This window comes from Argentina silus (assembly GCF_951799395.1).
Source record: "Argentina silus genome assembly, chromosome: 4".
NCBI classification, from domain to species: domain Eukaryota; kingdom Metazoa; phylum Chordata; class Actinopteri; order Argentiniformes; family Argentinidae; genus Argentina; species Argentina silus.
This window is the reverse complement of record NC_139658.1, coordinates 22948251-22959110: the sequence shown is the minus strand read 5'-3', so window position 1 is coordinate 22959110 and position 10860 is coordinate 22948251. Positions and strand designations below refer to the sequence as shown.

Here is a 10860-nt window from a genome sequence, read left to right as displayed (position 1 = left end):
TTGGACAGCCGAAGCAAGTATCGTTTCTAGTAACTATCAGCATCATCACTAATTAAATATAATTAATGATCATCATATATTCATCATCATTAATTATCATGATCAAATTGTGATACTGATATCAATAATACAAATATTATACCAATAATAATAATAATAATAATAATAATAATAATGAAAATAATAAAAATAATAGTAACAACAGTAGCCATAATTGTATGCTACTGTTAGTGACTGTCGTCGTTATTGTTGTTCTCATCATTGTTATTTTATCAAGTGTGTAAAAAGCCTATGTGCACTACTTTACCTTTCGTTCTTCTGTAACCTGTGGAAGGCTGTCTAATCACCGTGCTCTTCTCATTGGATGATTGGGCTGGAGGTGTGACAGGACCTGGGTGCGGCTGCCAGGAGGAAGGAGCAAGAGAGCAAAAAAAAGAAAAGCTTCTGTTTTGGTTTGCTAATTGATCTGTAAGTGTTCAACAACTGCAGAACCAGAAAAGATCACGAGAGGAGGGGACTAGTTCCTGTGGCTGTGTACATCGCAGAGCGCAGTAATGTTGCCAGTGTAGTTTTGCGATCTGCGTCGTTCTCTATTGAAAGTAGTCCCGGGCATGCTGAGTGTAGCCCGTGTAGCTGGTGTGTAGCGGACGACAGAGTCCCGGATGTTGGCTGTCGAGAGAAAGGCGAACGGGAAAAGGCGAAGAAGCCGAGGAGGGACGCCACGGGCACACCGGTGAGGGGACGACGGGTCTTACCGAGGACGAACGCCAAGAGCACAGGCACCTGAGGGACTTTCTGGTTGAAGAAGCGGTGGAAGGGGAGGGGGCAGTTATTTCAACACTGCCCTGGACCAAGGCAACGACCTGACACATCCAGAGTAAGTCTGTCGGCTGTACATGGGAATGGAACTTGAACCGAGGCCCATGAAATGGACGACTTTCATGGGGAAGTGAGCTGAACTGAAGTTCTGGGGATTGAGTTCAGCAGTCGGGCCTTGGCAGTTTTCTTTTTGCTTGGACGAGGCATATGGGGACATCATTCGAAGCAGGCGAGGCAGCTTGTTGCCGGTTAGCTAACACGGTAGCTCGGTTCACCGTAGAACGTTAGCTAGCGATAACTCTCGAACTTGACAGCTAGCCAGCTAGCTTGCTAGCACCATTGACAGCTGAGCAACTTTGACAGCTAGCTAGCTAGCGTACGCCACGGTAGCCTGTCCTACAGACCTGAGAACCTGGCCGGCCATGGGCCACGGTGCCGAGGTGTGTTGCTTGCATGTCAACTACGAGCTAGCCCGTAGCAAGCTAACTTAGGAATGCCAGGTTACATTCGGCGTGATGAACCAGTGTCAGTGAGCGGTTAATTTGGTCCCGACTCGTCTCATCAGCTGTTGGAATGCGTTTCGTGGTCTGTCAATAATAATGTTGCCAGACATTGCGGGATTTCCCCAGATATGGACGGCAGTCTTAATTTGTCAGAATGTGCACTTGGTGCATGCTTGTTTTGCTCTGTGACCAACCTAATGTGCAAGCTCGGTTCAACCAAAACCATGATTAGTTGATTCAGGTGTGATTTAACAATATTTGGCTAGCTGGCACAAGTACCCCCCATGTCTTTGCAGGACCACTGCTGCCCAGATACCCACCTATCCCTGTTATGGCCGACCTCACTGTTAACTTGATATTGCAAAAAAAGGTAGCTGTTGTTTGATGGCAATAATGATCACTGAAATAGATTGAGATGATCCCAACTGTTAAGATCGATGATTGATACTTATCATCTAAGTTTGCTGTCTTGATCCTATACTGTGAGAGTAGTTGGCAATGGATGATCAGTGGGGTCTTGTTTGTTGGGAAGACGGCCATTATGGTCTTAGTTACTTCGATCTTGTTTGAAGTACAGAAATCAGTTGTTGTGGCTGTAAGGTTAAATCACACGTTCTTTGGTGTGGAAATGCGTGTTAACCCCAGGGACATGCCCCGTCGTCAATCCAGGAAATGGTTAAACAGCAACGCACATGTCTCCCAACGGCACGCATGTCACTTCTCCTGTTTAGACCGAGCTCTGCTGTTATGAAAATGGTCATGTCATGGCCACTTGTCCTTAAAGTAAGACATTTAAGTCATTTCATTGTCTTGAATGAGCTCAATAATCACACATTGCGACTTACTCAGCCCATATTTATCTTATTTTTTCCTTATATTTTAATATCTCCTCTTGTACAGTAGCTGTCAGTGATTAACATATTCTTCTTATGAGTGTAAATTTTCGTAGTCTTAGTCAGCACCCACAAAGAAAGTTCGGACCAGTTTTGGGTGTTAATCACCCATTCTTTAAATAGCATTCCTCCAGTGTGCTGTCTGGAAGTGCAGCCCTGAAGCTGATGTGAAAGTTGGATATTACTGCACCAGTAGATGGGTTTTATTAGTTCAATCGTGAATTGAGTAATCTAATTTGGTTTTGTTTGACTTATTGCTCAGAAATGATGAGATGCATTCGTCATAGCGTCTGATTCCCTGAAATACAGACTGTTTCTGTGCAGTAATGCGGATGATTGTTGCAAATGTGTGCGATGAGACACTGGCTGACATTTACAGTATGCTGTCTGAGGTCTTTCCCTCCTCTGCCTGGTTTGCTGGTCACTGCCCCCATGAAATCCCCTGATCCTTGGAGTCTCTTAGGTTAATCAGACCCAGGCTAGTATGAAAAATATGTTTGTTTGAATAATTCTTCCACGGTGCAAAGTTTTGACGACAGAAATGCTCTTTGTGTGTTATGGAGTCAATAGTGCTAAGTGGGAAGCTAATCCTCTTTTATGAGATTCATTATTACCTAGCCTCTATGGTATAACAATAACAGGCATCCCCCATTTCCCACGAGTTTGTTTGGAAACAAAAGACAATGATTGCGTTTTAGACTGTGCTTTTCTCTCTCCCTCTTGATTTGTTTTAAAGGAATGGGAAGAACTGTGATTGAGTTTTTCTGGATGGCTGGCGAGAGGGAAGAATTTGTGCAGGGCGACGCAGCACTGCTGCTGTCTGTCGGCGCCGCATGCAGACCACGCTGGGAGCATTCCAGCAACGGTCCTCCAGTGCAGCCGGCTCCTCCACCGTAATCACTATTGATTAATGCGTTTCCAAATCTGTTATCTATGCAAATCTGCGGATCATGTAAACTAGACTGGGTACCGAATAGCCAGGCCGTAGCCTAACTGTTTGTTTGCATTTACATGATTATCTTCCTGGTTTTATATATCGGCCCAATTTTCCAGACTGTACTGTACTGTAGCTGCTAAGATGCTCTGTAGTCCATTCAGTGGCACGTTGGTTTTTGGTATTTTCTTTTGTCGAATAGCATGAAAGCTCTCCACCTAGCCTACTTTTCATCTTGTTATGCCTCGGCTACACTTAAATGCAATTGTTCATTGAAACAACCTCATTCCCTGATAAATCCACATAATGGGACTTGAGGAAATGTCAGGGTAAAGGTAGAACCTACATCTGTTTGTCCTCAGATGGTTTTACTGTTTCTGTGAAAAGACGTAAGCAAGTAAACACAGGCGATCCTCCTGCTTCTGAAGGCAGAGGATGTACGACTCACTGCTGAAACATGTCAATGGTCTGGTTTAACCAAACAAAACTCACCTGCAAACCACGGGCATGCATGATAAATATAGCCTCTGCCTTTCACAAATGAAATCGGCACTGTAGCCTGTCACACTTTACAAATTGCTTTGTATAATTGCATTTTGCATGATAATGGAGTTTATTCATTTGTGTAATAACACAAATCACTAGCCTAAGTACTTCTCAGAAATACAATGTAATAATTTGGCCAGATACAGTGTTTCCACTGGAGTGTACTAATTACAGCGTTGCTACCGGTGGAGGCCGGTGGAGGTAGAAATCGGAGGACGGGCTCATTGTAATGCATGGAACGGAATGAGGGATTTGGTATCGAACACATGCTTGATACGGTTCCTCATTCCATTCCATGCATTACAATGAGCCTCCCCTCCGATTTCTACCTCCACCGGCCTCCCCTGCTTACAGCACAGGTATAATAGGGACAACTGTTAGCCTATGTGAAGTGTTATCCACCTTTCATTTAGTGGTTGCCGATGAATGGAAAAAGCCAGATAGTCAGGCTTTCTTATGATGTAGGCTATATCAATATATATATACAGCACACTGCTGATGGCTTAGCTGATGCTGCTTCTACCCCCTCAAGGACCTCCATTGAGTCTGCTGTCTTTTCAGAGCCGTGTGTGTGTGTGTGTGTGTGTGTGTGTGTGTGTGTGTGTGTGTGTGTGTGTGTGTGTGTGTGTGTGTGTGTGTGTGTGTGTGTGTGTGTGTGTGTGTGTGTGTGTGTGTGTAAGGACCTGCGTTTCCATTGCTTTTTAGATTTTCTTTGTGCGCTTTTTGATTGATGAGGTTTCAGCCTGCATTTGGAAAAGTTAAGCCATTATCCAGCTGTGTCGAACAGTGGTGGCACAAACATCTGTCCTGACATTTCTGTTGAATGAAACTAAATTACTTTCTTTGGCGTTTTTGTCGAGCTGCTAAGCAGCGAAAAAAGGAATGCACCTTACCCACTAGCCAGCCGGCTATTCCCCCAGACTTCATATTTCATGAAATGGTGATTCTTGTTATTTTTGTGTGATTAGATTTTTTTGTTTGGTATTTAATTGCGCGACTGGAATAATTGCAACTGTCAAAATGGAGTGGTGGGCAGTAGTGTCTCCTACAGACTGACAAAGCCAAGCTGAGAGCTGGTCTCTCACCTTTCCCAGACAGCCAGCAGCTCATTTGGAATTCAGTTGTGCCCCTGTACCCAGCCACGTCTGTTAATTTCTCCCCTTGTTGGAAGTGATTATTCAAATGGCTGTCCGTGAGATGCAGTTATAAGACTCCTGATGGTAGCTGAGCCCCGGGCACCAGTCCCCTGCCCTGCCTCCTTGTGCTGGGGGTGGACAGCCCCCCCCCCCCCCCCCCCCCCTCAACAGGTACCCACTCTGGTGACCCCTAGAAGACAGACACAATGAGCCATGTCTTGAATGTCATGAGTGACGGGTGACAGAGAAAAAGCTGAATGCCAGGGGGGGGCCAGCAGCATTGTGGTTGTGACTTTATTGATTGTGTGGTTGCGAGGCCCATGTTTCCTATTTTGATCTTTTTGATTGAATTAACTTTTGTTATCTTGTTTTAGTTATCTTGTTTTTGTTATCTTGTTTTAAGCACGGCTGATATCTCTTGAGAAGATTGAGTGCAGGTCATGTACTGTCTGTTGTGACGCGAGGTCAATTCAGGCAAGGTTTTTTTTTTTAAAACCATGAATCCCGTTGTTCCTTGTTCCATACGACACAATACGACACATGGTCCTCGCGAGGTGTTTGTGAACATGCCCTCCTCTGTCCAGCGTGTGACGGCAGTGGGGTGGAAGGAAGGCAGGCAGTGGACTTTCTGAAGCAGCTCAGGTGAAATGACTATGGACAGGTTTGTGTTAGAAACCTCTATTATGACTATGGACAGGTTTGTGTTAGAAAGCCCTCCTATGACTATGGACAGGTTTGTGTTAGAAAGCCCTCCTATGACTATGGACAGGTTTGTGTTAGAAAGCCCTCCTATGTTCTGCTTTAATCTAGTCTGAGGTTCCTGCTCTTGGTAGCGGTGTTGGCGAGCTGGGACCAGCTCCGTCTTCATTAACGGTGTCGTGCATCACTAGAATGCAGATGAGCTATGAAGCCATTCATCTCCTGGAAATGCCTCCCTGATTCCAATTTGAATCTTGTTTGCAGTCATATTGTGTGAGCCCACTTCTCTATGTTAAAGAAGTCTCTTTATGTGAGAGATCCAAGGGGGATAATTGCACTTAAGTGAACCTCATTTAGTGCTGGCCAGAGCAATTACAGTAACTGCAGTTCCAGGCGTTTTTTGGGGCCTGCAGCAGCTGTCATTGAGGCTGTGAAACTCGTGATATCAAATGGTGAATAGATTGACATTGGGAGAGCATTATGTGAAGTGGCGTTTCCTAGGATGGATTTTAATGAGTTTTTGCAGGTTTTACTCAGCTATTTTCCATCTGAAGAAAGCCATAATTAAAAATGACAATTAGAAACACATTATTTTTAGTAATTATTAAAAATAAATTATTCCTAAGGTGCATTAAGGTGAAATAAAGCCAGCACTTTTTCTTTAGGCGAAGCCCCTGGGGCCTGTGGGAGATGTTTTATCATTAATGTTATTCAGGAGCCAAATTTTGAGTTTTGCTCAGCTGGGCGCTTTAATCTATTTTTGCTGTAAATTAATGAATTTTTAAAGAGCCCCTCGCTGGATACGGGGTTGGATGTGGGAATGCAGTGCTGGTTCTGAAACAGAGTTTTTCAAACGAACCTCCCCACACTCCTCGTGGGATGGAGAGAACGAGTTTACTGAAGCACTACTCTTTCATTTTTTATTCATCTGGCGATACACTGGCAGCCTGACTCTCCGGGTCTCTCCCTCCCATCCACGCCGGTGCTGAATGTGTGTCTGTGGACTCGGCCTGTACGTACGGAGGAAAATCTGTGCTGAAATTAGTTGTGGACATGGATCAGTGGGAAGTGTGTGATGTTTAATTCATCTGCTTGCCCAGCAGTATTGCCGGCACATTTGCACAGATACACATTTTTAACCAAAAGTGTTTAATCTACCCGTGTTTTTACCCACGCAATCCGCTCGTCAGATGGTGGAGGTTGTCTTGCGCAGGGGAGCCGTGTCAATGGACCTAATTTCCCCATACTGACTCATCCAAGCCCCAGAGAGGAACCAGCTACCCACACTGCGGCCTCGTGGCTAGGAGTAGGCTAGAGAAAGTGTGGCTGAGGAGAGAGATTGCAGTTTCATTTCAGCCCTGGAACGCACACGTGGCGACTTCTGTGCTAGTCTCGGAGCACGCACAGTAGCTGTGTATGAATACGACCACACCACCACACGATTTGAATGAACACGTTCAAAGGAATCACAGGTTGATTGGAATATGGTCCGTGTACACCTTTGACCTGAATTGCACATGGAGAACTATGGCCTTGCAGCCTGCAGTGTGATTAATCCTGAACTGTGTGCTCCGTGGATATGACTGGGTTTTCTTTCCTTGAAAGGATTTAATTAGTTCATCTTATTGTACCATGTGTCCTTGAATTTTTCGATAGCCCTCTCCAGAGTCGGTGCGGTCCTATTTGCCTTTCGTTTCCGATGCTCAGTAGAAATTAGCAATTGATATGGCTGTATGATTCAGACTCTTCAGAGAATGGTGAGCTCTGTGCAGGGAAAGGATTTTGCTAAGCTTACACTGCTTAAGTAATGATAATTGAGCTCACATCGTACGAGCCTATTTAGTATCCATTGTAATTACAGCGGCTAGCTTATATGCACCCTCAGCAAAAGCACGTTTCACCACCAAGGAAAAGGGCCTTGGTTGTAATAACCTGATGATGGTCAATGACTTGTGGGAGGGAAATGTTTACCCCGCCTGAAAACCTATTGTGCAAGTCTGTTGCTATGTAGTACTAGCATGGTAATAACAGCGTATTGACGTTTTTTAGTGTGCATGTCCTTCCTGCACAAGGTGCAAACCCAGCCCATGTGTTTGTTTACAGGTAGAAAGCCCGGGCCTAGACTATACTCTGAACTTCCAGTGCCAGGTTTTCCCATGTGCTCTGTGAGGGTAAGCAGGGTAGATCGGCTTAATGAAGTCTGTACCCTTAAGTCTGATTAGTAAAGCTTATTGGGTTAGCAGTGTGTGAGGACACTGCTTAGTGTCAACTCAGTCACACTGGGTCAATGTCTGCTGAGCTCTCCGTCCGCCTGCGGTTGCACTGGTCAGAAGGGCGCTTTGAAAACGAGCTGGTCCTCCATCGCCTCTCTTGGTTGCCAGGATCAGAGTCACACGGCCCGCTCTGTCTGTCTGTTTTTCGTCTCTGTCATCTTCATCTCTGAGAATGCTAATGCAGACCAGCCTCCAGAAATATATATATATATATATTTATTTATTTATTTTAATTTTGGAGCTTCCATGTAGAAGTTGTAGACTGCATGTGGTGTTGAGAGTGTGGCTCATGATCTCTTAAGTGATGGCCAAGTTTTATTTTTTTTGCTGATGGATTATTTAGAGGGCATAGCTGCGTTAGTGAGATATATATGTCTCAACCCTATGATTTACATTAGACTCTCTACCCTGGCCTGTGCCTCGTCACTGTCTGCAGGCTCAGCAGAAATGTATGGCTCAGTCTCCCTCTCTCTCTCTCTCTCTCTCTCTCTCTGCTATATTGTGTCTGTGAAACTCGATAGATTACTCTTCATGTAGTTCTTGTGCATGAAGGTTTCATCTGTGATTCAGAAAACCCCAGATTGAAGCCAAGGAGCCTCTCTGCGGAGTTGGAGGAAACATCGCTCTGTGGAGCGGTAACCGACACAATGAGTGATCACTCTCTTCCTCCGCCAGTCCCGCCCCCTTCTCTCTCTCTCTCTCTCTCTCTCTCTCTCTCTCTCATATATACCCTTTTTTTCTCTCCCCCCGCCCCTCCCTCCCTCTACCCAACCCCACACCACTACATCCACTAGCTGCTCTTCACTTAGCAAACAACACGTCTGTGGAGATTTTTGAAGAATGCGTCTTGTTACTCAGATGAGTCATACTTCCTCTGGCCTGTGTGCTTCTCCCTCAGGGTGGATGAATGAGAGGGGAGGTGGGGGAGGGGAGGGGAGGGAAGGGAGGGAGGGAGGGTAGGGGAGGGGCAGGATGGCTGTGGTGACGGGTCCATGCCAGTGGCCCATAATGTAATTAAGGAAGTGTTGGCGATGGGGCGGGAGGCACACGGATCAATGCTGTTTTAGAATGGCTGTCCCCAGGTGGCTGACGTCAGGCTGAGTCACCCCCACCCCTCCCCCCCCACCCTCGTAAACTTGGTGCCCGGAATCCCAGCCCCGAACTGACCCCAGTCAGTCAAGTGACCCAGGCAGGGCCACAGAGCTGCGTGAGGCCTGGGGGGGCAGGCTGCGGGTCTGGAGAGGGTGCAGGCTGCACCTGGTGTGTCTGAAGGAATTACTGCCTTTCTCGAAGAATCTGGGGTGGACCGAGTCAACGGTGTACAGAAGCACGAAGGAACTACATCGAAGCGTAGCACATAGCTACTGTGTGAAGATGTGTGTGTACACGTACAGCACACAGACCACAGCCGGAAAGTCTAGCACGAACCAATTCTGTATAAAGGTCGACATTGCTCAACACTTCTGAATTCTCATGTTAAGTCATGATAACATATACTTATGCTTTGTAAACTAGGTATACATGGAATGCATTGAGCACCATGTAATCCTCGTAATTTGAATCATTACGGCATTCACATTTGTTGTAGTGGTAGTGGTAATGGTTAGTGTCTACCATTAGGCCTACGTTCAGCCCGGTCCCCCACTTCCTTATACCTGCGCTGTTTGGTCCCCTGCCAGGATCTCTGACTCACAGGAGACAGGGTGACCTACTTTCTGAGTCTTCTAGGAGTGCCAGAGAGACTTTCTTCTATTTGCAGGAGAATACAGTGGGTAAATATAAGTCAATTAAAATGTAGTTAAACCCATTTTTTGGATTAAAGCCAACGGCTGTGTCAGCACGCCGGTCACCTCAGAGGATTCCCTTCATTATCACCAGGAACGGGAGGCAAACCGCAAGAACATTCCAGCTATACTATCTCATTAGCAACAAACGATTGAATTTTTATATTGGCCAGCTCCTCAAGCCAAATTCTGGAAATGTCAGCATCAGACTTGTTTTAACCTTGTCACAGTATGTAGTTGTATGCTTTTTTTTCCCCGGTTGTATCCAATATTTTGATGTTGTCACTCCGAAAGACTCATGAGACTCATGGGTCACCCTTTTTTTGTTGTTTCTTTTTGGCTGTGATTCCACGTCGTTGCACGTCGAGTCCACCAAAGATAAGTTTCACATACAGGACTTTCACTCGTCTGTATGATGAGCCTGATGAAACGGATAGCCTGTGTGTCATATAGAAGAACGAGGAAAGAGCAGATTTGGGTGTTTTGAACCGTCGTGTCACAAGCCTGGTTAGTCGTTACCCACTGACTAGAAAGCAGGGGCAACATCAAAGGCAGATGTCGGCAGTCAGATGAGCTGGTTTTGATTGGAAATCTGTGCTGCTGTTCCTACGCGGACAGCATCTCAACTTTAATCACTAATTGCCGTTTTTCGGCGTGTTGTGTATCATTGAAGCAGAAACAAGCTGTGCGGTTGAATGCGATGCCTTGGCTGCTCTTTTCCCCTCTACAAGGCTTCGCTGCTTTGAAATGTCAGTTCTGTTTCAGTCTGCCGCCTTCGTTTTGACACGATCTGTCCCTCTCAGGCCGACCCCCTGGAACCCCCCCTGGCATGCCCGCCCCAGGGTATGTTCAGTCATTTGTTCGGCTTCCTCTTAAATACTGCGATGCCTTCACTTCCTTTCTTGTTTCCCTCCCCCTATTAGGATGCAGAGGCAGTTGGGTCTGAAAGCATGCGTGCCGTGGGGGGTGATGGTCTCCTACAGTAGGGGGTTAGGGAGGGACACTGTGCATGGGGACTTTAATGACTTAATGCGCTCTGTACAGACAGAGCGCCCTCCCGCTAGGCCTGAGTTCTGTAGCTTACTGGCTAGCCTGATTGCTGCCTTTTGTGCTTGTCTAGAATGCGGAAAGTCAGAAATGATGTTCTTCAAAAGTGATCATGATTGAAGATGAACAAATTAGCTCCTCTATGGCTAATACTGATTAGCCTACTACTGGGTAGAGAAGCGGTTCAAGTCTGATAATCCCCATAGTGATCTCATCATATTAGCCT

The 10860-nt window shown here is 45.9% G+C and overlaps 1 protein-coding gene across 1 annotated transcript in view; it reads left to right on the top strand.

Annotated features, from left to right (window-relative positions):
* The first annotated feature begins 755 nt into the window (after positions 1-755).
* The window catches only part of foxj3 (forkhead box J3), a 75668-nt gene continuing 65563 nt past the window's right edge, over positions 756-10860 (top strand). The window contains exon 1 of the mRNA XM_083669056.1: positions 756-877. The gene's annotated coding sequence lies outside the window, so the exon portion shown is untranslated. The remainder of the gene's footprint in view (positions 878-10860) is intronic.